Source organism: Ochotona princeps, chromosome 2 (genome assembly GCF_030435755.1).
Source record: "Ochotona princeps isolate mOchPri1 chromosome 2, mOchPri1.hap1, whole genome shotgun sequence".
NCBI lineage: Eukaryota > Metazoa > Chordata > Mammalia > Lagomorpha > Ochotonidae > Ochotona > Ochotona princeps.
This window is the reverse complement of record NC_080833.1, coordinates 104364832-104388762: the sequence shown is the minus strand read 5'-3', so window position 1 is coordinate 104388762 and position 23931 is coordinate 104364832. Positions and strand designations below refer to the sequence as shown.

General features: G+C 52.5%; 7 non-coding genes and 1 pseudogene across 7 annotated transcripts; 6 read left to right on the top strand and 2 right to left on the bottom strand.

Annotated features, from left to right (window-relative positions):
* Positions 1-214: 214 nt before the first annotated feature.
* TRNAG-CCC (transfer RNA glycine (anticodon CCC)) lies at positions 215-285 on the top strand. The gene has a single exon. It is a non-coding gene; the product is annotated as a tRNA-Gly (tRNA).
* Positions 286-3923: 3638 nt separating this feature from the next.
* On the top strand, positions 3924-3995 carry TRNAE-CUC (transfer RNA glutamic acid (anticodon CUC)). Its single transcript has one exon. It is a non-coding gene; the product is annotated as a tRNA-Glu (tRNA).
* A 2201-nt stretch (positions 3996-6196) lies between these two features.
* LOC131479693 (U1 spliceosomal RNA) lies at positions 6197-6366 on the top strand. Its single transcript, XR_009245051.1, has one exon. It is a non-coding gene; the product is annotated as a U1 spliceosomal RNA (small nuclear RNA).
* Positions 6367-11857: 5491 nt separating this feature from the next.
* LOC131479690 (U1 spliceosomal RNA) lies at positions 11858-12022 on the top strand. Its single transcript, XR_009245048.1, has one exon. It is a non-coding gene; the product is annotated as a U1 spliceosomal RNA (small nuclear RNA).
* Positions 12023-13674: 1652 nt separating this feature from the next.
* On the top strand, positions 13675-13746 carry TRNAH-GUG (transfer RNA histidin (anticodon GUG)). The gene has a single exon. It is a non-coding gene; the product is annotated as a tRNA-His (tRNA).
* A 1297-nt stretch (positions 13747-15043) lies between these two features.
* TRNAK-CUU (transfer RNA lysine (anticodon CUU)) lies at positions 15044-15116 on the top strand. Its single transcript has one exon. It is a non-coding gene; the product is annotated as a tRNA-Lys (tRNA).
* A 4192-nt stretch (positions 15117-19308) lies between these two features.
* LOC118758674 (U6 spliceosomal RNA) lies at positions 19309-19406 on the bottom strand (annotated as a pseudogene).
* Positions 19407-20619: 1213 nt separating this feature from the next.
* On the bottom strand, positions 20620-20693 carry TRNAN-GUU (transfer RNA asparagine (anticodon GUU)). The gene has a single exon. It is a non-coding gene; the product is annotated as a tRNA-Asn (tRNA).
* Between the last annotated feature and the right edge of the window lie 3238 nt (positions 20694-23931).

Below are 23931 nucleotides of genomic sequence, written 5' to 3'. Positions count from 1 at the left end.
TCTTCCTCTCTTTCTCTCCTCCTCTCTGTATATCCGGCTTTCCAATAATAATAATTAAAAAAAGGAAAATTATCATTTAAAAAAAGTTTTCTGTTTAAAAAACTTCTGTACATTTTTGTTAGTTTTCATCAACACTACAAAAATCCTTTTTCACAGTGGCAGAGTGCTTTGCAAATACCCATCTTTGGTCATTTTGCTGAACACACTTGACAGGGCATTGGTGGTTCAGTGGTAGAATTCTCGCCTCCCACGCGGGAGACCCGGGTTCGATTCCCGGCCAATGCAGTTGTCTACATCTTTTTCCCAGTTTTCAAAGCTTTGGGTCTAGGCGGCTCTTAACTGAGGACACAACCTACCGAAATTCAAAAGATATCTCGCTGCAATCCCTCGCAGAATTGGACTCAAAAAGCTTTAGGGGCTTTAGTAGTTCCTAGAGCCACTGTCATTGTCCCCTAGGCTCCCGGAGGATCCCCGAAAACTTCCAGAACGCCCAAGTCCGCGATTCGCGGAGGGAAGCTGAGCCGTCCGCCCTGCGAAAGGAGAGGAGCTCGGGACCGGGCAGGTGCTCCGAGGTCCCGGAGGCCCACGGAAAGGGAGGACGCTGAGGGAGGAATCCGCCTGGAGCCGGCGGGAGGACTCTCGGGCCTGCGCCCAGGACACCGCCATCCCGACCGGTTGCCATCGGCCACCAGCCCGGCCTCCACAGCTGTTCCCCGGCTCCCGCAGTGTATGTGTCAACAGATGTCCGCCTGAAAATGGAATTTGCAGTAAAAAAATCTAAGTACCCAATCTGATATTTATGCTTGTCCAGGTTCGTTTCATACTCCTTCACAAAGTAGGAAGCTTTGACTTTGAGAGCAGCTCGTTGCTGTTACTGCCTTAAAGGTAACAATGGGTTAGTTTTTTTTTTATTTCCACAAACTCTTCTCAAAAAAAAAAAAGTCTTATTATTCGACAATTGCTTGAAATCCAATACCAACGACATTTGGGGAGGTTTTTTTGTTTTGTTTTAGTTTTTATCTGTTTTGAAAATAAGCGTGGTGTACTGTATTTTTGGATTTTAATGTGAGGCTTTCTGCATTCTGTGTATAAACGAATGGAGGAAACGGGGAATTCTCTGACGTTCACAAATAGATTCTCCACTGCACTTCGTACTTTCTCAGTGAGCGTTTACCTCTGAACAGCAGTCCGATGTCAGGGCAAGAAAACGTAGGAGCTCTGATTCCTGACCAAGAAACTCACCACTTGCGGGTTTTGAAGCAAAACGATGATAGGGTCACCACGATCTTGCGGGTTGCTGAAGATGATTCTGGCTTTGGCTCCGTTCCTTACCTTCCTCAAATTCAGCTTTGCTCAGAATTGCAGGTGGTTTTGGGGGAAAGGATTCGCCCAGACACAGGCCTGGAGAGTTTTGCTGACCAGAATGGAGGCAAGAAAAGACTGTGACATCAGCTGTGAATAAGCCATGGGAAGGACAGTTGACTTGCTTTTGTTGCTCTTAGATCAATGTCTTCTTTTTTCATTTATTTTTTATAAGATTTATTTATTTTTATTACAAAGTCAGACGTAGAGGAGGAAAGACAGAGAAAGATCCTCTGTGCGATGTTTCTTTTTTTTCTTTTTTTTTGGCAGCTTATTTTTAATGCACAGCTATTTAAGAAAGTACTTCATTCTCTGGTTTTAACCTAGGCACAAGTTCAACACTAGTAGAAATTGCAGTCCCTTAAATCCGTTTCTTACCAGAATGATTTGCTTTCTTACCAGCAATGATTTCTGACATTCCTAGAAAATCTTGCCAGCATTTGGTGTACTCTGTTAAGTGTAACCAAGTTGATGTCTACGTAGTGGTATGTCAGTGTCAAATTAATCTGTTTTTCCCAAATTAGCAATGTTGTCAGCATATTTTCTTATAACTTTGACATGTAAGAAATCCTCCTTTGTGAGACAGAAAACCCTTATCCTCTGGTTCATCTTCCAAATGCTGGCCCCGTCGCTACATGGCAGTCACTGCTCTTAAGAATGTTGGCATAAATACAGTTTTCCAGATCTTGTGCACAACTACATGAATGTCAATTCTGAGCGTTTCCCAGAATTCTTGTCACAAGAGCTTAATCATCTCTTGTCCTTTTGCCCACTGCCACACACACTACCAGTTCCTGTCCAGTAAGCTTTTCCTTCTGTACCCTGAAGCCCTCCCCCATCTCACTTCTTTGTTGATATGATGCCAAGGGAAAGAGATCTCCCATCTGGGTATTCACTCCCCAAAATGCCCCAACAGCCAGACCTGGGCCAGGCAGGAGCCAGGAACGGGGAAACTTCATCCAGGTTCTGCCATGGGTGGCAGGGGCCCACATACCCTTGAGCTACATCCCGGGAGCACTGCAAGTGGCTGAATAGGAAGCAGCAAGCCTGAACTAGAATTGGCATACCCTGGCCCTACACAATGCACTGGCATGGAGTCCCACCTCCATAAAACCATACCCTCCTCTCTTTTTCTGCCTCCATCCTCCTTCTGTGCAGCCCTCCCCTCTCTCCTTCAAGTGGGTGGCCTAGCCTAACAGCCTTGAGGGGGTACCTCCCTTAGCTTTTGTTATGTAGAACAAGGCAACTTTCCTTATTCCAGCTCCTTAGTCGGGATGAGGCCAGGCTGAAGCCAGTAGCTTTTTCCAGGTCTCCCACGTGGGTTGCAGAATCCAGTCAGAAGCACCTCCCGCTGGACTCCAACTGGGGTCTTTAGGAGAGCCTGCAGGTGGCCGCCTAACCCTGGGACCCACATTTTCATTTTCTCTAGGCGTTCAGTGTGTCTACAGCTCTGTTCCCAAATGACAGGAAGGAAGCAGCCCCCTTACGAGTTGCCGTCGGGAGCTCTCAAAGCCAGAAACTGTTCAACGTGAGCCTAAGAGGTGGGGTGGAGGGAGGGTGTTGAGGTCTCTGTGAGGAAGATTCAAGATAAGAAAACGCAACACTTTTCTTGTTCTCCGTCTCGCGCAGGCGGGAATTGGGGGATAATCGCCATTCTCCGACTGAAAAATGAGTTCTGCTTGGTAGCACCACTTTGCCTCCTCTCCCTACTCAGCCTCACGGCTCCCTTCACTTTCCCCATCAGGAACAATAACCAACCTTCTGGCCGGCTTCCTACTGGAGACCTTTAGGTGTGTCAGACGAGCATTGCAGCCACGGCACCAGCGAAACCACCTGCGGAGATACGGTTGTGCCAAGAAGTTCTCAGAACTGCGGGCAGGGGCCCCGCGCCGAGGGCAAGATGCGGGCGCAAGCTCCCTGGACGTCAGGCTGCGGCCTCAGCCTGGTCTGCGAGCGGAGACAGGACGGGCCTGGACTGGACCACCCTTAGCGGCGATGAAGCGTGACTCCAGATGACCCGGAGCAGTTGACGTCGCGACGTCTCCGGTCCTGGCCCTCCATCCCGGTCACGTCCACTCACCCTGGCAGGAGGAGCCCTCCCGCGCCTTGCGCTTGAGAGCGCTTCGGGGACAGCCGGGAGGCAGGTGTCCTCTGTCCTTCGGGCCGGAGGGGCCCAGAGCTCTGGCGAACCACGCACTCCCTCCTGCCCCCGCACCCAGCGCCTCGCAGTCCCCCGCCAATCCCCGACCCGGCCGCCCTGCGCTTCTCTGCGGGCTGAGCGGGACGTGCAGGTGCCGACGCTTCTCCAGGAGCCTCGCAAGCTCCCCGGCAGCTGCCGCGAGTCCGTGAGGCCGGCGAGGCCGGGAGAGGAGGACGGAGAGGTGCGAGCCCACGAGGGCGCGACGGCCGAACTCCGCTCTCCCGAGGGTCGCTCGCCCTTGTGTGCAGGGCGCCTGCCTCCTTTCTGTTCCCAAGAAGGGAAGGACCACGGATAGACCGCGCTGCACCTCATTAGACGCAATGCCGGATCTCTGATGGAAGCTGTCAAGCTTGCTCACGTCTCCCTGGTGGTCTAGTGGTTAGGATTCGGCGCTCTCACCGCCGCGGCCCGGGTTCGATTCCCGGTCAGGGAACTTACTTTTCTTTCTCAGGTCGCCCACAGTTACACAACACACCGAAGGAAAATCACACTTGTGCAGGTGTCGAATTCTTCACGGCCAACGAAAGAACAAAGTGCAAAGACACACAGTTTCTATTTCGTACGTGTTTTCCAGCACCTAACTTAGGCAAAGTTCTGAGCATTAGTGTTGTTTTATTTCATCCCATGTAAAGAGACAAATACAAACACAAAAGCTATTCCCTCAGGTTTTATGTTTTCTTGTTATTCTCTTTAGGAGAATAAGAACCAAAGCTCTCTTTGCACTTGCCTTGCATGAACACACAAAGCCAGTTTTTTTGTTTTTGTTTTTTTTTTAATCAAATGCATTTTTTTTTCAAATTGGTGGTGCCCTACTTGTGGCCCTAGTTGACATCACGGCCACTCCACTTCTAATCCAGCCCCCTCTAAAGCTCCTCCGAAAGCAGCAGAGGACGGGCCAGATGCTGGAGCCCCTGCACCCATGAAGGAGACCCGGGAGAATGTTTGAATTCCTGGCTGCAGCCTGGCCTTTCAAGCCTGGCCTTTCAAGCCATTTCAAGAGCCAATTAGTGCATGGAAGACCTCCCTTACTCTCTAAATCTGCTTTTCAAACATTTCCTTGACTTTAAGATTTTAAACATGCCATGGGTGTGAAATCAAGATTGTGAGGCTTTCTACTATTGTAGATTTTTGTGGAAATAATAGAGATGGTTGCTTCTAACAAAGCGTGTGTGCATGTTTAAGCCATGCAAACCTGAAGCTCCCTACTTGTGACCTGGGAAGGCAGTCCCGGGCGGTCCAGGGCCTTGGGACCCTGCACCCGCGTAGGAGACCCTGAGGAGGTTCCGGACCCCTGGCTTTGGAATGGCAGAGCTCCGGCCATTACATCCACTTTGGGGAGTGAATCGTCGGATGGAAAATCTTCCTGTCTCTCCTCCTTTCTGTGTATCTGACTTTTCCATAGAAGAAGAAAAAACACACAAAAGGTCGCAATTGATTGGTTGCTTCCTACTACATCTTATGGACACAAATGCTTAAGAAGCTCCGCTCGTTTTTTCTCTGCTGTACAAATAAGGTCATTGAACAAGGAAGGAGATTTCTATCAATGACTGGGGTTAGGAAATGTCTATGAAGACTCACACTTGGGAAACTTCCACATGGGTGGCCTGAGATTCTATCAGCTGCATGGTCTTTCTCATCTCTAGGCAAAGGCTGTGTGTGAAATATACAGTGGTGGTGGTTCTGATTAAAGAAGCAATATCATTTTCAATAAACACAAAAAATGTTAAAAGACATGGTCCAATGAAACTCAGTAGGCAAAATCTTTAAAAGGGTATTGATTCCCCTAATTCTAGAAGCCAGATATTCTCAAAATGGCTACAGTGGGCAGGTTGAAGGGTTGCAGGGCTGAGCAGGGGACAGCACGCAGGTCAGGCCGCCCGGGTCAGGACCGGGCAGGGTGCGGCGACCCTAGGGCTCCCGCTGGCCCCGAGGCCGCGAGATCTGACGGCCAGCGCGCAGAGGACCACCGAGGAGGCGGCCGGGACGCGCCCGGGCTCGGCTGTTCCTGACCCGCGGGCTCCTGCAGCTTCTGGGGCTGGAAAGTCAGCGGCCAAGAAGCAAGGCACCACGCTCGGTTTTGGACCCGGAGACCCTGCGGGAGATGCTGCGGGAGTCCCACAGCCGGCGAGGACCCCACGGAGGTCTCACACCACGATCGACGATCGCGGGCTCCTGCTGGAAGGCACGGTTGCGCTGTCTTGGGGTGTTGGTGGTTTCTGAAAGTATGCTGCGCTCTAAAGTAGAGATGTGGCTACACTTCCCACTTCCAAACTCTGATGGGCTGTCTTGAGGACTTTTCAGGCAGTGATCTGAGTTTCCCGAGGTGGGTGGAACCCCGGGAGAGGGAGCGCTGGTGGGCGGCCACCAGGCAAAGCATAAGACAGGGAGCCCGGGAGGCCCGGGAGCTGCGGCGGTGTCATGCAGAGGATGTGGCTCACTAGACATTAAGAAGCAAGACTTACCATGCCTTTACCTGCTGTGGACGCGACTTCCAGTGCTGTGGGACAAAGTATGGGACCGTTGCTTGTAAATCCATATATATTGTGTAAGGGCCAGGGGTGCGCAGAGTCAATAGAACCTGTTTTTAAAATGCAGGGGAAAGATGCAGCTGTGTTGGGGCTGAAAGAAAAAACCCTACTTAGCCAGCAGGGAAAATACCACCACCAGGAAGGCGCTTTACTCAAGGTGAGGCTCGTCCACTGCACTGGGGATGTGCTGACCCCTGTGACTTCCCCACAAGTAGGAAACTCAATTGCATGATCTGTGGTAGTGTGGGGGGGGGGCTGCATTTGCACTCTGCCATGACCTTCTGGGTACTTGAAAGCAAGGTGTATCTGGTAGTCTTGTTCTCTCACTCTCAGGGGTGGCCTTGTAACCCAGCCTAGGTTAGTCCAAAATGCCTCCATGCAGCCTGCCATAGTGGGTGAAGAAGCTTACACACACAGGACATTGCTGAATGCCTGCCACTGCATCACGCAGATGAGTGACATGTGTAAACTGCTGGTCAGCTTCTCCTTGCTCCTGGTCAGTTTGGGGAGGTGGTGTGGGGGGTCATGAAAGAAAACAGTGTGAGAGCAGGAATCCTGAGAAGTACATGCCTGTTGATACAGATTACAATCAGACTATGGAGTAGTAGCTTAAGACTGCCCGTGGTGCCAGCATCCACATGGAGGACGGTTCAAATTCTGGCTGCTCCACTGAGATCTGATGTGGATGAGGAAAGCATTTTAAAATTTGTACTTTATTTTTTTAAAAGATTTATTTTTTATTTTTCTCACAAAGTCAGATATACAGAGAGGAGGAAAAACAGAGAGGAAGATCTTCTGTCCGATGATTCACTCCCCAAGTGACCGCATTCAAGGCAAGCACTTTAGCTGCTAAGTCACCAGGCCAAGCCCTGTATTTTTCTTAAAGATTTTATTTATTTTGGCTAAATCCTTACCTTGCCTGTGCCAGAATCCCATGTGGGCACTAGTTCAAGTCCCGGCTGCTCCATTTCCCTTCCAGCTCCCTGCTTGTGGCCTGGAAAAGCAGTGCAGGATGGCCCAAGGCCTTGAGACCCTGCACCTGCATGGAAGACCTAGAAGAAGCTCCAGCTCCCAGCTTCGAACTAGCTCAGCTCTGGCTGTTGCAGTTACTTGGGGAGTGAACAGTGGATGGAAACTCTTTGTTTCTGTCTTGCCTTCTCTTTATGAATCTGATTTTCCAATAAAATAAATAAATATTTACTAAAAATGTATTTATTTTTGAGTGGTGCACTGACCTAAGGATCTATGACTGCTTGGGTCCTGGGCTGGCAGGTCTCCAGGCCAACACGCTACTCCACGGGAAGACTGGGCTCTGGAACCCACATGCTTGCAGGCTTGGGGGGCTGCAGAATACTCCAGGAAGGGGGTATGGGGATGTGTGGGAGGGAGGACCTCTGAGGGAGCGCATTACAGGTGAGGAATGACTTCTAAGGCACATCCACAGACCAGGCCACTGCACTTGCAGGTAAATAAGGGGGCTGAGACTGGGTGGTTTGCAGGAGAGAAACCAGAGAACCATTCTGGGTCAGAACAATGCACCTGTTCACATGGGAGACATGAGCTGGACTGGTTACCATTGATTACGGCTCACCAGGGAACACAAAAGCTAGGGCCGTGGGGCTGGCAGGCAGGGTTAGTCCACAGTACCAGCCAGTGAGTGACATGGGAAAGGGTCATGTTAGGTTGGGCCATGACACTCACTGGCACATGAAAGAACTGGGTCTGAGGCCAATTCTGAGGAGGAGTTGTAGCTTGCCCCTGTGGGACTACAGGGGGTGACCTAGTTTGCTCAAGAGCTAGGGGTGTTGATGGGCTGAGTTAGATATGACCGTGGAACTCACCAACACTCATGGTAACTAGGATTGAAAACAGGCCGGACTACTCCAGGCTGCAGCACTCATAGGCACACCCAAGAATTGAGTGTGGGGTGGACCAGGCCACGACATTCACCAGCACACACGAGAGCCAAGACTGGGGGTCAAACTACACCAGGTACAGGTCTAGTACCCTCTGGCACATGTGAGATCCTGGTAAGAGTGGGCCTGATACAGTTCATGTCATCCTCTGGCAAATCCGATCACCAGAACAAAGTGTGGAATGGGCCGGGTTTGGTTGCGACAAAACCAGTACACATTCTGGAACGCCAGGGCGTGGTTGCCTGTACTGGATATGAATGCAGCACCCATCCAGCACACTTGAGATCCAGGAAGGGAGGGGCAGAGCTGGCGGGGGGGGTTAAGGGGCTGGTCCCCTCGCTGGACAACCACTCCCACTGGGGAGTGTTGGCTGGGATAGAGACAGACACGACTAAGCAAGGCTACAACACCTGTGCGCTGCATGTGGACAAGATCAGGGCCACAGCATCAGCTGGCAGAAGCTGGCACTGGGGACTAATTCTGTCGAGTCAAATCACAGGACCACCTAAAGAGTGCATAAACCGGGACAGAGAGACCTGGGAGGGAAAAAGTGGGTTCCCCCTTCTTGGGTCACTATTCCCGTGGGAGGGCATGAAAACTAGGACGGGGGCTGGGATGGCTAGACAGAGGCACTCAACAACATCTGTGAGGGCTGGATGGTTGAGTCGATTAGATAGAACTAAGCTTTAATACCCATTGACAAGTACCAGGGCCAAATGGGATGGGGTACAGACTGGTCTTCTGCTACACAAATTGGCAAACCAGGGTAGGGGGCAGGCTTGGTGGGGGTTATTGAGGGTCGCCCCGACTAGGCTGCAGCTCCCACTGGTTGATGTAAGGGCCGAACCAGACTGGACTGCAACACCCATTGGTTCCAGTGCAACTCGGGACTGAAAACAGAACCAACACAGCAATTGCAACCACCAGCTGACCAGGGTGATGGACTGTGCCGGGCCCTGTGCTTGTTAGAACATACAAGAATCTGGTCTGGGAATACCTCAAAGTATCTTTGGAGATCTCCCCACTTGAACTGCTGGACTCAGAATTCTAACCAAGAAAAGACAGAAGACAGAATAGGACAATCATTCATCTCAGCTACATGTTGGCAGCGAAATATGGGACAAATGGAGACTTCATGATGGACCATATCAATCAGTGGACCACCTCATCGAGCGAAACTGGCAGTGACTCATAACTGGAGAACTATTAACTCCACTTGAGCACATATCTCAGAGCATGCCCCACATCCGAGACTTGGGGTGGGCGGGAAACCGGGTGGGGCTTCTCCCTCAATATCCCCTTTTACCTCAGATACATGATGGAAACAATATGGACATAATAGCATTGCCCACCTCCCTATCCCCCTGAACCTTTTTTTTTTTTTTTCTTCTCTTTCTTGATTTTCCTTCAACTATAGTTAACTATGTAAAGATTGTCAACAACAATACAATAAAATGGATTATAAAAAAAAAAAAAAAAAGAAAAAGAAACCCCAACAGAGATTGAAAACATTATGAAACCAAGTAAAAATTTGAGGCTGAAAAAAAAAAAAAAAAAAGAGTGGGCCTGATAGTAGAACTACCCCAGTGGGTTGTAGCTCCCCCTGGTGATCAGTGAGTCAGCCCCGGGTGTTGACCAGGCAGGGCAAGGCTGCTCCACTTGTTGGCTTGTAAGTGGGCTGGCTAGGGTTGGGCCAAACCTTAAAACACTAGCATGTTCAAGGGCCAGAATAGAGTGTGGGCCATGCCGGGCTAGACTATCACACCTACTGGTTTGCGTGTGAGACAGGGATGCGGCAGACTGGGCAGAATTAGGTTGTAGTACTCACCAGCGAGAGTTGGGAGTGCGGGCGGGCTGGGCCAGGCCAGGCTGCAGCACCTAATGGCAAGGGCAAAGAGGGACGTGGGCCATGCCAGGCTGGGTCGCAGCAACCACTAGAATGCACAAGATCTATGGTTGGAAGCAGGACTAGTAGGAGAGCTATTGATTGCAGTTCCACCCCTGAGCCCAGAGCAGAGGACCTGGGGAGGACCTGGCTAAACATGGGGGGAGTTAAGCTGCAACACCCATAGGTGTATACGAGAGCCTGGTTGGGATGCGGCACAGACCCAACTCATCTGCTGCACACACCGGCACGCAAAAGAAACGTGGCTGGGGGCAGGCCTGGTGGGAGTTAATGGGAGTGGCTCCAACTAGGCTGCACTTCCCGCTGGTGTGTGTGAGGACCAGGTCTGTGGCACACTTAGCTGTGTGGGGCTGTGCCACAGCACCTGTAGGTTTGCACAGGACATGGGACAGGGGATGGACCTGACCAGGCAACTTACAATCATCAGGGTATGGACAATCTGATGTGGGAGACAGACTGAACTGGACCCTGGCTGGACCCTGTAGTGTTCTGCCTGCAAGGCAGCAGTCAAGCCCTCAGCCGCAGGTGGCATTTTAAGACACTGAGCTCAGGGAGCTTGTGTGCTCAGGAGGAATCCTGTTCTGCTCCCTGTGGTGCAGACTGAGCTCCTGGGGTCTCCAGGGCTAGTGACCAGTGGGAGTGGGGATGTGACCTTAGACTATTGCCATTCAGTAGGGAATTTTGTACCCTCATCAGTAAGAATTGCTAGGAAGAATTGGGCGGAGTTCCTATCTGTTTGCTGAAATGAAACCTCTGCTCCTCCACTTTTAAAATCTTCCTCTCATTTCTGTGTCTCTCTTTTTTCTTTTGTTTTTAGAGTTATTTTAGTTTCATTGGAAAGGCAGATATACAAGAGGGAAGAAGAGAGAGAGAGAGAAAGACGTGCCCTTCACTGGTTCACTTCCCCAGGTGGCTGCACAGGCAACCTCTCAGAGCTTTGAAGCGTCCGTGATTGCTCTCCCAGGTCACAGGCAGGGAACTGGATGCCAAGTGTGAGACCATCCAGGCCTGCTGAGGTCTTGGCCACACCTTCAGGTGGGCGGTACCAGCATTGCCCACCCATTTTCTAATTAATTAAGAGACCACCAATGGGGAACATCTTACCTGTAGGTTCCCCGCCCAACAAGGAGGGGTCAAGGAAGGCTTAAAATCCCAAGACCCTTCCTGCAATCTTCGGTGTCTCTCTCCCTTCCCTTTCGAGAGGCACCCCACCTCCCGGCTTTTCTGAGGTGCTTCCCCTTCCCTCCCTTCCCTGCTCACCTGGTCCCTTCGCAAATAAACTTTTCTGTTTGCAACAGATTCCCGGCTTTTTATTTCTATACTAAGCTGAGGAAAGAACCCACCGGGCATTTGTGGTAACAAAGTGGTCCAGACAGGACACATCGCAGCGAAAGTTTCCAGAAGTGTCGTGAGGGGGGCCAAGGACCGGAGCAAGCTGGGACAGGCGAGGGCCGGAGCTCGGGGCAGAGGCGCCTGTAGGGCCGCCCAAGGGAGGCGGGAAGGACAGAGGGGGGCTGATGGGGACTGAGGGTACTGAGGGGGGACTGGCGGGTGGTTGAGGGGACTGTGGGTGACTGAGGGGACAGAGGGGGGCTGAGAAGAGGGGGGTACTGAGGGGACTGAGAGGGACGGAGCCACTGAGGCGGACTGAGGGGGACTGAGGGGACGGGCGTGTCCCTCTACTGGGGCCAAGCGGAGGAGGGCGGGGCCGGAGAGGGCGTGTATATGTAGATGTGGAGGCGCAGGGGCTGCTGGTCCGGCATCTGCCGCAGGAAGAGGACAGGGGTTTCCGTGGTGTGGGAGAAAGTGCGAGGGCGTGTCTTGGGAAGCCGTGCATGTTTTGTGTGTGTGAGGGCGCAGAGGGGCTGGAGCGTGTGTGTGAGAGTGAGCGTGTGTGTGAAGTGTCGGGGTGTGTATCTGTGTAGTGGCGTTGTGGCGAAAGATCGTACTTACCTGGCAGGAGAGATACCATGATCAAGCAGGTGGTTTTTCCCAGGGTGAGGTTCCTCCGTTGCACTAGGGAGGTGCTGACCCCTGCGATTTCCCCAAGTGTGGGAAACTCGACTGCATAATTTGTGGTAGTGGGGGACTGCGTTCGCGCTCTCCCCTGACGTCACTTTGTCCTAACAATAGGTTTTGTCTTTTTAGCTTCTGTTAAAATAGGGATCAGGTATGTGGTTGTGTTGCTAGCTGTGCATTTCTTACAGGTGTTTTTCTTAAGACCAAAGGTTTTGTGTTTGGAGACCCGTATTTAGCAGGCGTGAGTCAGGTAAATATAAGAAAGATGACAAGCAACTACGTGAAACAAACTCGGGGGTAGGTGGAAGGTTATAAAGGGTTTCTCTTTTTCAAACTCCTCTTTCGCAGACCTTAAATTTCCTTGGAGTATCAATTCTTTCTACTGACAAGCAGCAGGTTAAAGCCACCGTGGGAGATCACCCCATAAATCTCTGCCTACTTAAGACAATGTGGGAGATCAGAGGCACTCAGCACACCGTGTCCCGCGGGGAACCCTGACTATGCTTTCGGCTAACCGGGACCTCAGCCTGGGTCTAAGGGCAGGGCTTCCTGCCACGGTCACCACCACAGACGCCTGGAGGCTCGCCATAGCCAGGACTTTCCAGACCGACCAACTGTCTTTGTGAGCCAAAATGAGGCAGAACCAGTTCCATTCGCAGCTGCTCCACTTCCGATCCAGCTCCCTGCTACAGGCCTGGGAAAGCAGTGCAAGATGGACTAAGTGCTGGAACCCCTGCACCTTACAGGAGACCCAGAGGAAGCTCCTAGCTCCTGCCTTCAGGTCAGCACAGCTCTGCACTTCCTGGCCATTTGGAGACTGAACCCGCAGATGAAACGTTCTCTCTCCCCTCTCTACCTCGAATGCTGCCTTTCAAATAAAGGCAAGCAACTGTGAAGGGAAGAAGGCAGGCGTGCTGCACGCTTGCCAGGGAAGCCGGGAAGCCGGGAGCGTTTTCCCCTTCTCCACGAGGACCCACCTCCTGATCCTGCTCCCCGCGGCCGCGGGAGGCTCAGCCCAAAGTCCTCGGGGAACAGCGCAGGCTGCGGGTGCCTCCTCCCCTCCTTCCACTGTGGATGCCTGGGCCTCAGCCTCGCCCAGCATGGAGGGCGTTTGATCCTCTCTGTAGCCTTCTACCTCGTGGAGCTGGTCTCGGAGTGAATCTTTTCATTCTGTCAGGCCGCGCCCACGAGCTACACCTGTCAGCTGTTCCTTTTTCAGCAGCTCAAAGGTCACCCTTAGAAACCGAGAGGGATGTCATTTGTGTCTGCATTTGCAGAGGCGGCTTGACTGTGCTGAGGGAGCAGGAGGAGGACGTCGCCCAGCGCCTCAGCTGCAGAGGGAGCGCGCGGCGACACCGGGGAGCCAGAAAAACGAATCCCAACCGGGGTCTGAGGCCCTTCCGCCGCCCGGCAGCTCCGAGTCTCACTTTCTGAAACGGGAAGGAGACACCGAGGAAGATCCTTGCGGGTCGCGTCTCGCAGCCCTGGGGAAGACAGCTCGATGCTGTGAGGGGCAGGGGTCGCAGCGCGGGGCGCCGCAGCCTGCTCACCGTCCAGGGAGCAGGTCTGAGCGCACCGGCTCCCGCGGAGAGGCCGGAGTCCCAGCCGGACGTCGGGGCTTGAGGCCGGCGGAGGGCGAGCGGCTGCGTCTCCGACTGAGGCGACCCCGCGCGAGGCCGGCAGGCAGTGGTGCTGAGAAAAGGCGCGAAACAGAGGACGTGCTTGCGTCTGTGCGTGTGGCGCGCCGTGATCGTATAGTGGTTAGTACTCTGCGTTGTGGCCGCAGCAACCTCGGTTCGAATCCGAGTCACGGCATATCGTATATGATTCCTTTTCTCCGCTCGCCTTGGCACTTTCTTTTGAAACCGTGAGGTTTTCGCCTTCGCTTCCACCTTCCACGCTAGTCGCTTGTCCCATTCAGGGGAGGCGGCGCTGAGCTCCTGGGGTGCCTCGGAAAAAGCACAGGCTGTGACCTAGAAATCGGATTACAAGCATTTGGCCCCTTGGCTGCTGGCCTCACGCACAGGGTCCCGGGCTCCCGCTGGAGGGTCCCGTTGGCCTGCGCAGCCACGATTACAGGTTCATCTCCACCATTCATTTCGGAACCACTAAGCCTCCCAACCACCTGGCCTGGCCTTTACAAGAATTTGTCATCAGGATAGCAAGTCCAGGGCAGCATGTGTCTCCAAGGTATTCTAGGATCGCTTCCTGCTCTTCCTGGAACGTGCCTTTATCTCTCGGTCCCCTGCTGTTTGCGTAACAGAGAACCCCGCGGAGGGCATGACAACGCTGGAATCTCAGGAACGTTCTCAGAAGAGTGCTACCTGAAAGTCTGAATAAACTGACCACAGTCGTTCATGTTAAAGTTTTCTGTTCCAGCCGCTCCGCGTCAGGCCTCACCTTTTGGTTTTTCGTTCAGCTCTACCCAGATTCATTCGCGTGTTCATCTGGGAAGAAACATTGTTTCGGCTTTGCACAATAAATGGTTTTAGCAAGTGTGGAGTACTTACGGGGGAGAAGTTGCCCAGGTGTTGGATTTCTCTCTCTCTCTCTCTCACAAACACACACTATGGAGCCGTGTTTATTATGTGACATTAGGCTGACCCAGTCAGCCCAGGCTGAGGAGTTCGGGACCTCACAGGTCCTGGGAGCCCTCAGGTCCTCGAGGCATTGGGCACCCAGGTCTTCACCTGGGTATGGGGAGCAGGCGTGGCTGGAAACAATCGCCGCAGGATTGCTGCGCCCCCGATAAGGGGAGGGCGTGGATCTGGACTGAGGTCCCGAGTGTACACGTGGGGACATCTTGGTCTCCGAATCCTGAACGCGGTTCTTCACTCAAGCAACACAAATTTGTATTTAGAAGGGAAGCCCTGCAGGGACTGGTGAGGCCTAATTTCCCACGGTCCATCCTCTGCTCTCCACCCCGCTCCAACCAAGCCCCAGATGTCTTGGCGCTGTTGGTGCGTCCCGTACACGTCCTGCCGCCTACTTTCTCGTTGTCCTCGTGGGACGGAGTTCAGTTTAGCTGCCTTCCAGGTGAGTTAGACACAACAAAGCGGTTTTGCTTGTGTGGAGAGAATGCGATGGATGCGGTAGAGAGTGTTATACATATGCCCGGCTAGCTCAGTCGGTAGAGCATGAGACTCTTAGTCTCAGGGTCGTGGGTTCGAGCCCCACGTTGGGCGGTTTCCTTTTGAATCTTTCTCATCTACCACCAATGCTGAACTGTTAAATCGCCACTCCACAAAGTTTCCCAAGTCGCTCCAAATTCCCCAAGAGAGGTATTCTAGATACAGGTATTCTAGAAAGAGCTGGGGAATCGGATTCTCTGCTCCCGAGCTAAAGTGAAAGGAGCCTGACTATGCAGTGCGGGTGGGGAAACCCGACTCTCCTCCCCGCCCGGCTCAGTCCCGGACTGGCCCCTGGCGAGGCTCGTTCTCTTCCGAAGGTTGGGACTGTTAGTTATTTAAAAAGATTGGTAGAGTTCTAGTTCATACGATATTACTATATTATTACGATTTTATTACGCGCAGCTAATTCCCACAACCTGGTTCTTTACCGTGAGCTGAAACACACCAGACGCAACGAGGTATCTTAGGAGGTTTATTCCAACGGGGCAGGAACGGGTAGAGGTGGTGAAAATCAGGAGGAGAAAAGGGGGAAGGGGAGAGAGAAAGAAGAGCGGGATAAGAGCGGGGTAAGAGAGCGAGCCGAACCTGGGGGGGCCTTTTGGTCGGCCAGGTGTAGGGGGTGGGGATTGGGAGGGATTGAGGCCAGGCCCCCAGGGGATTGGCGCCTGCAGGTGAATGCCTAGGGATGATTGGCGAGTGGGCGGAGTTGGGGAGGGGGCTGGAAGATTGGGAGGTGGGATTCAGGTGGAATGCCAGGTTACATCCGATTGGTGGACGGCTGGACCGGCGCGAACTTCATGAGCTGTGAGGAAGAAGGAATGGCGCCGGGTCCAGGGAAGGATATTGGAATAACTCCTTACAGGGACGAGCCTCTCAGGGCCCACGTAGGTGCTAGACTCTTCCGCAAGGAGCCGAGGAGGAGCGTTCCCTGGCAGCAAAGGAACACGTCTACTGCCCATCCCCGGGCAGGTGGCTGTGAAGGTGGAGGCGAGGGGCGGGGCTGGGAGATTCGGGTGGGGCGGGGCTTGGAGGGGTGGGGCCAGGTTTGGGGCGGGGCTGGGAGTGGAGGGGTGGTGCCGGGCGAGGGGTGGGACGTGGGGGAGAGAGCGTTGCCGGGCAGAGCGCGACCAAAGTGTTGTAGGGCGTGGCGATGCCGGGAGGGGCGGGGCTGAGAGGGGCGGGGCGGAGCCGCTCAGGCTCTGACCCCTCGGGTCCCCAGCCCTCCCTCAGCAAGCCTCGCGTGGTTCGAGTGGAATTGGTCCCCGCTGACCTGTCTGTCCCTGCTGCGGTGCTATGCGGACACGCGTGTTCGAGGCGAGTGCCCGCCGTATGGGGGCGGATGTCTCAGCAGCGGCGACCGATTTCCCTTAGACAGCCGGTTGACCTTCTCCTGAAGGTTCGCTCACCGCTGCTCTTTGGAAGTTTGTAATTATTTGTTAGTCTCTCTTGTGGATATATAACCACCTGCAATATGAACAACTCATACCAAGCCCATTAAAACTAATGCAATGTAAATTATGTTATCAACATGGTAATTTAAAAACTCTAAAATATCAGAAGAGTTAGTGTTCATTGTTTAAAGTAAATTGGTACAAGTTCTGCGGGGTGCTTGTTGTCAAAATTTTAGCCTTAGCAATCTATTTCTAGAGTTTTATCCTACAAATATAGCTACATATGTGTGACATCAAGTACTATAAGCCAATTAGGAGGGCCCAGCACGGTGGTCTGGTGGCTGGAGTCCTGGCCTAGCACGCTCTGGAATCCCTTGTTGGCGCCAGGAACTCTTCGTGTCCCAGCTGCTTCACTTCCCTTCCAGCTCCCTGCTTGAGGCTTGGGAAAGGAAAGAAGGGCGGCCCAAAGCCTTGGGACCCTGCACCCACGTGGCAGACCCAGAAGAAACTCCTGGCTCCTGGCTCCTGGCTCCTGGTTCCTGGCTTCAGACCAGCCCAGCTCTAGCCATTGCAACCGCTTGGGAAGTGAACCAGTGGATGGAAGATCTTTCTGTCTTTCCTTCTCTCTATCAATCTACGTTTCCAATGGAAATGAATAAATCTTGTTTTAACTTATAAATTTACCTGTGGACCATTTTGTCACAAGAACGCTGGTAACTATCAATGTCCATCCATTTTAGAGGTTATTAAATGAGTGAGAGCAAAACCATTCAATCACATATAGTTCAGCCAGCTGTGAAGAAAATGGGGCAGAAATCACACACCTCAGCCATTAAAACAAACAAACAAACAAAACCAACAAAAAAAAACCCCAAAAAAAGGCAAACCAGTTAAGAAATAGGAAAAGGAGGGTCCGGCATGATGGCCTACTGGCTGAAGTCCTCTTCTTGATGCGCTGTATCCCATATGGACACCAGTTCTAATCCTGTTAGCCCTAATTCCCATCCACCTCCATGCACTCACTTGGGGAGTGAATCCTAGGACCCAAGATCTTCCTCTCTGTCTCTCCTCCTCCCTGCATGTCTGACTTTGCAATAAAAATGAATAAACCTTAAAAAAAAAAAAGAAATAAGGAAAGGAGGTGAATAGGCATTCTCAAAGAAACACAATGGCCTTACAGATATGTGAAGAAATGGTTAGAACTGCTGGCCATCAGGAAACACAAGTAAAACCACAATGGAGTCTCATCTCACTCCAGTTAGTGTGTCTGTTAAGCAAAAAGATAAACAGGGCAAATGCAAAGTAGTTCAGCCATTATGGAGAATAGTATGCATCTGTCCCAGGTGCTCCACTTCTCATCCAGCTCCCTGGGAAGGTGCCAGCAGATGGTCCTCTGTTGGGGTGCAGCCAGGTGATAGCTAACCCCCCCCCCCCGCCCACAGCAGTAGACTTGCTGAGGTCATGGAAGGGCAATTGCTCCAAAAGGGGCTCCAAAGGCTCCAGGGGCCCCACCCCTCCTGCTTCCTCCCACGCCATTCTATGTAACTTGAATGTGCCACCTGGAAACTTTGGGCTGCAGTTATTCCCTGCCTGTTTCTTGCCACTGAAGTTCGTTGGAAGTTTTGTAGGACATGTGGATACTTTGCACTGCAAACATCAATCTGATTGGAAGATGAAAGCTTCAAAAGCTCTTTGACTTCATGGGGCAGTGGCTCCTGGAGTGTAGCAGGAGCTGCTGTCACCAAGGTTGGACAACAAAGAAGCCTCCTAAAATCCTACACTGGTGTCCAGTGCAGTCTCTCTCACTCTGCACCAGTCCAAGTGCTTGGGACCCCGCACCGATGTCCAAGACCCAGAAGAAGCTCCTGGCTCATCGTTTTGGACCAGCCCAGGTCCAACCTTTGTGGACATCTGGGGACTGAACCAGCACATGGAAGATCTCTGGCTCTCTCACTCTCTCTCTCTGCAAATCTGCCTTAATGAACAAAACGCTATTTAGATAGACCTCTACGAGGATCCAAATAAGACTTTATGTAACTTTAGGTAAATCTTCAGAATTGATTTTTTAATAAAAAGGATTTATTTATGTTTATTGCTAGGTAGGATATATACAGAGAGGAGGAGAGACAGAGAGGAAGATCTTCCATCCAATGATTCACTCCCCAAGTGACTGCAACGGCTGGTGCTGCGCCAATCTCAAGCCAGGAGCCAGGAACTTCTCCCAAGGCCTTGGGCCATCCTCTACTGCTTTCCCAGGACACCTCCTATTTCGATGTGTTCTTTTGTTTTTCTAAGATGGCAAAGCAGACTGTATTCAAGCAGAGCCCAAGGCAGCAAGCACAGGGACCACGGAAACGGGGTCTTCAGCAGGGGAGAGAGTGGACTGACTCCACTATTTCTGTTATCGATGACAACTTTTCTTTCTTTTTTTTTTAAAAAAAATTATTTTATTTTTGTTGAAAAGTCATATATACGGAGAGGAGGAGAGACAGAGAGGATTCGCTTCCCCAAGTGACCGCAACAGCCAGTGGTGCTGCATTGATCTGAAGTCAGGGAGCCAGGAACTTCTTCCAGGTCTCCCACATGCAGGTGCAGGGTCCCAAGACTTTGGGCCATCCTCGACTTCTTTCCCAGGTCACAGGCAGGGAGCTGGATGGAAAGCAGGGCTGCCGGGATTAAAACCAGCACCCATATGGGATTCCTGCAAGTTCAAGGCAAGAACTTTAACCACTAGACCACTGCAGTGTGTCAAAGACAAGTTTTTAGGATCTTGCCCACTTCAGCTCACCAGACAAGGTTTCATAGCAAAAGCCACCTACCAGCTCACATTTATCCACAGGAGCAGTGAAGTGGCCATAATTTTTTTTCATGAATTTGCATGTCATCCTTGCACAGGGGGCATGCTAATCTTCTCTGTATTGTTCCAATCTTAGTATATGTGCTGCTGAAGCAAGCATGGCCAGGATTATCAAGTTCACCAAGTAGCGTGCTGAGAATGCAATCTCTCCTCTCCTAGCACAGGAATATAAGGAAAGAATGCACTAGATAAAAGGTCACAACCCTTTCTCGTTTTTATCTGGCTCAGGACTGGCTTTGGTCCCACTCTGGAGGGTGACTTCTGGGTCTTTCGGCAGTGCAGCCCCAGCTCTCTGCCACCACCTCTGCAGCCAGGGGAAGGCAAGCACGCGGCTCTGCTGGGATTCGCTTTCCTGCAGTGCTCATGGCTTAGGAGAAAACTCAGACGCACCTCTTCAGAGAGCCTCGTATGACACCATTAGGCAATAGCATTCCCTAAGCAAAACAAGGAATTTGTACTGTTACTAAATGCCAGCCTATGCAACCCAAAAAGGAGACAGCCCTTAGAATGTGGAAATTAAGTATGTACATTTCTTCGGAAGTCAACTAAGCATGGATTAGGGAAATCAGGCATGCACAAACACTTGGTTAGGCGTGTCCACCTCCAGGAGTCTGTCGTAGGGAAACCCTTGCACTGGTGAGGAAGGATATTTGTGTGAGCACATGCTCAGTAATCTTATGGTAACAAACATGAGAAACCATTTCGTGTCCTCCAATCGAGGAATGTTACCTACCTAATGGTTCATCCACACCACGAAAAGACGTACAGTTGTTTAAAAGGCTGCGATTAGTAGTGAAGATGGTGATGCCGTTGGCAAGAGAAGCGTAGTGGCTGGAGTTTCATGAGCATGTATCAAGTGGTCGAGTGCTTAACGTGCAGTTTTCATGGGATATTAACTCAGGAGGGGAGCACTCCTATTCGCCTCCTTTTATAGATAAGGAAACTGAGACACAGAAAATTCAGGAACTTCCTCAAAGTGACACGGTCCAGAAGGAAAATCTCGCCCTGGAATCTGGAGCCTTGGGACACACAACCCTGGGGTTTTCTTTTTGTGAATTCTTGGGACGTTCACGTTTACAAAGACTTCCATTAATCAGTCAACAGAGCCGAGAAGTGAGAGGGCACGGCAGTAGCTGTGGCCCTGGTGGGCTCTGGAGTCCCGGATTGTCTGCAGATTTTCTCCCCACTACCAGGAGTTCTTCTCGGAGGAGCCTGTGAAAGGTAACGGACCGAGGTGTGCAGAGGACCTGAAGTCGTTCCGCTTGCAATGCTTCAAGTGATAACAAAGAAACTCAAGCAAAACACAAACCGTCCCTGGGTGGGCTTGAACCACCAACCTTTCGGTTAACAGCCGAACGCGCTAACCGATTGCGCCACAGAGACAGATGAGAACACTCACAACAAACGCATTCCCTGGACAAAACAACCATTCACCACTCGCTGGCTTCCAGACTCGAAGCCTGGCACTCAGGGTCGTGCGGCTGGGCTCTCGCGGGCGCCACCTGCCATGTCAGTCAGACCCCAGACTCATGGCCTTCGCCGCCTGCCCCTCGCCCTGCCCTAACCTGCCCTACCACAGGAAACAAACGCAGCCTTCCGGCTTCTGATGCGGCCAGAAACTCCGCAGCAGGAAAGGGGGCCTTGGTCCAAGTCACCGTGCTTGGGTGGGCGAAGCCGTTCGGATTCCCCCAAACCTCCCGGCTTCACATCCCTGCATCCCGCGGCCGAACTGAGATCTCCCCCGACCCGGGCGCAGCGCTGCAGCCCTAGCTCAGGCTTCGGTGCCGGGCAAGGAGGAAACCCGCAAGCACTAGGTGGGACTGGGGACCCCCGGGTCAGTCAACCAAAGCGGGAACGCGACGGCGCTTGCCCTGTGCAGGCCGGTCCCTGTGTGTTCTCACCCGGAAAATCGGGACGTGTCTCGAGTCGGTTTTCCGCTCACCATTTTGACCTCTCCTTGCCTGCCCGGTGTCGACACCGCGCGTCCGTGTGCGCGCTGGGTGCTTGCCCTGGAATCCGAACACGGATGTCTACCTTCGCCAGGCTTCCTCCTGAGCAACTGGGGACTCCCGGGGTGCAGAGCTCCGAGCAGGTGCGCGTCTCAGGTGGCATACAGCCTGCTCCTCGCGAGCGGCTGAGGCGGGAACACTCGCAAGGGACTCCCGCCACCCGCACCCTGCAGTCGGTGGAGCGCTGCGCTCGCACATCCTCCGGGCCCCAGGAAAGACAATGATCCGCCATTGTACTGTCAGGGGTAGCGGTAGCAGGTGCCGAGAAAGAATCTGGAACAAAACATTACAAGAGTCTTCCTCGTCAACTGATGCTCGTTACTTGCAAACAGGTACATCCTCACACCTGTAGCTTTAATTCTCAAGAGGCTTATTGCTTCGGAGCTATTCTGCCTTCTTTCTCCGTAAAAACTCGGTTGTTCTGTATATATCAGCCTTCATGTTCCTTAGCGCCTCGATTTTGTATTTACCCAATCATCCAGAGAAGAGAGAACAAGACGCGGGGCTGAGGCTTCTGTGCCCGCAGTGGGTAGAGGCACCCTCGGTGCCCTTGGCTCCACTGGAGCTGTCGCTTATGCCGCTTATGCCCGAGGACTCTGGGGGTGGGATGTAACCACCCACGCGGATGGGGGAAGTTTGGACACTCTGGGAGCAGGCCCAAGACCAGGAGGTGGGTCCGTGTTGAGTCTCAGGAGGCCCGTGTGGAGGGGTAGAACAGACTTTTGTGCTCAGGACAGCCTTGCTTTCCTTCTTGGGGAACCTCCTATGAGGTGACAGTTCCTGCTGGTGAGCAGGAGATCTGGGGCCAGGAGCACTCCAGGCCACCTTGGACTGCCACACCCATCAGTTCACAGAAGGAGTAGGGCTGGGCCTGGGAGGGGAACTGAGGGCACTCCCTTGCTGGGCCACTGTTTCCAGTGGTGAGTGTGAGAGGTAGGCCAGGTTGGGCTAGGCTGCTGTACTTGCGGAGTACACAAGAGCCAGAATGGGTGCGAGCCAGCTGAGCTAGGCTGAAACATCAGCTGGCAAGTGCAGAGACTGGATGCCAGTCAGGTCAGGCTGGACTGCAGTACTCCATGGTAGGCACATGATCTAGGGTTGAGAGCATTTCTGACAGAGGAACTGTGGGCACTGTCCTGCTAGTACGTGAGTAGGTGACTCACTGTAGGTGAGTGCAAACACCAGGGCTAGGGGCAGGGCAGCCTGACCTAGGCAGAGGCATCTGTTGACCTATGTGTGGGCTGGAACTGGGGGCAGGTCAGGCTAAACTAAGCCACAGCATCCATGAGTGTGCCCAAGAGATGGATGGGTTGCTGGCTGGGGCCAGCTAGGCTGCAGCAGAGGTTGGCACGTGAAAGAACCAGGGCTGGGTTCAAGTCAGGTAAAGGTTGTTGGGGACCACCCCAACTAGGCTAGAGTACCTGCTAGTATGCTGAGGACTGGGTCTGTGGCAGGGTGGCCGGGCTAGGCCACAACACCCTTAGGCTCACGTGAGTTACGGCGCTGGGCAAAACTGACCAGGCAGCTACATCCACAGTATGTGTGTTGGCTGGTGTGGGTGACAGACCAAATCTAACCCTACACTGACTGGCACACAAGATTCAAGTCTGGGGCCCATCACAATAGCCTAAAGGTTAAATCCTCACCTTGCATCCACCGGGTTCCCCTATGGGTTCCAGTTCATATCCAGGCTGCTCCACAGCAGTAGAGGATGGCCCAAAGCCTTGGGACCTTGCACCCCCATGGAGACCCAGAAGAAGCTGCTCACTCTTGGCTTCATATTGGTTCAGTTCCAGCCAGTGCGGCCACCTGCGGAGTAAACCAGGGGATGGAAGATCTTTCTCTCTGTAGCTCCTTTGTTCTGTATATCTGCCTTTGCAAGTTTAAGTTAAACAGAGAGAGAGAGAGAGAGAATCTTGCAGCTGCTGGTTCACACACTCCAAATACCTATAACAGTAAGAGCTGAGCCAGCTGGACGCAGGCTCTACAAAACACATTCAGGTCTCCCATCTGAATGGCAGGTGATCAGAAAAGGGGCTCTCACCTGCTGCCAATTTGCCATATTCGCAGGAAGCTGGATTGAAGGTAGAGGCGGGACTCAATACCATGACTCTGATATGCATTCAGGTATCCCAAGATGCAGCCCAACCCGCTGCACCACAATGCTCATCCCAGACTCAAATCTTAGTAGATACACTCCCATAAGCTCCGGAGTGGCAGCACCAGGCCAGGGCCATCAGGTCATTCCAGAACTGAATGTCAGTGAGTCCCGGCGAGGCAGTGAAAATGTTTTGCGTCAGTGACTCATAAGGACACAATAGCTGAGGGAAGGAAACCTGTGCAGTGGGAAGCAGATGGACCTGTAGGATGTGTAGGAGAGCAGTTGCACTCATGTTCGCTGCTAGACAGCCAAGGGGGCAGTGATTGAATCTTTGTCATGGAGTCAGAGGGCAAGAGTCTGCCCTTCACTCTTGAGCTGCAAAAGTCTCCCTTTAGGGGCATTTCCACGCTAGAGCCTACACACCCCAAGGGAGAGGGAGAAGCACACACACAGGGATCTCCCATCCACTGGTACACTCCACAGAGACCCACAACAGATGAAGGTTCAGCCA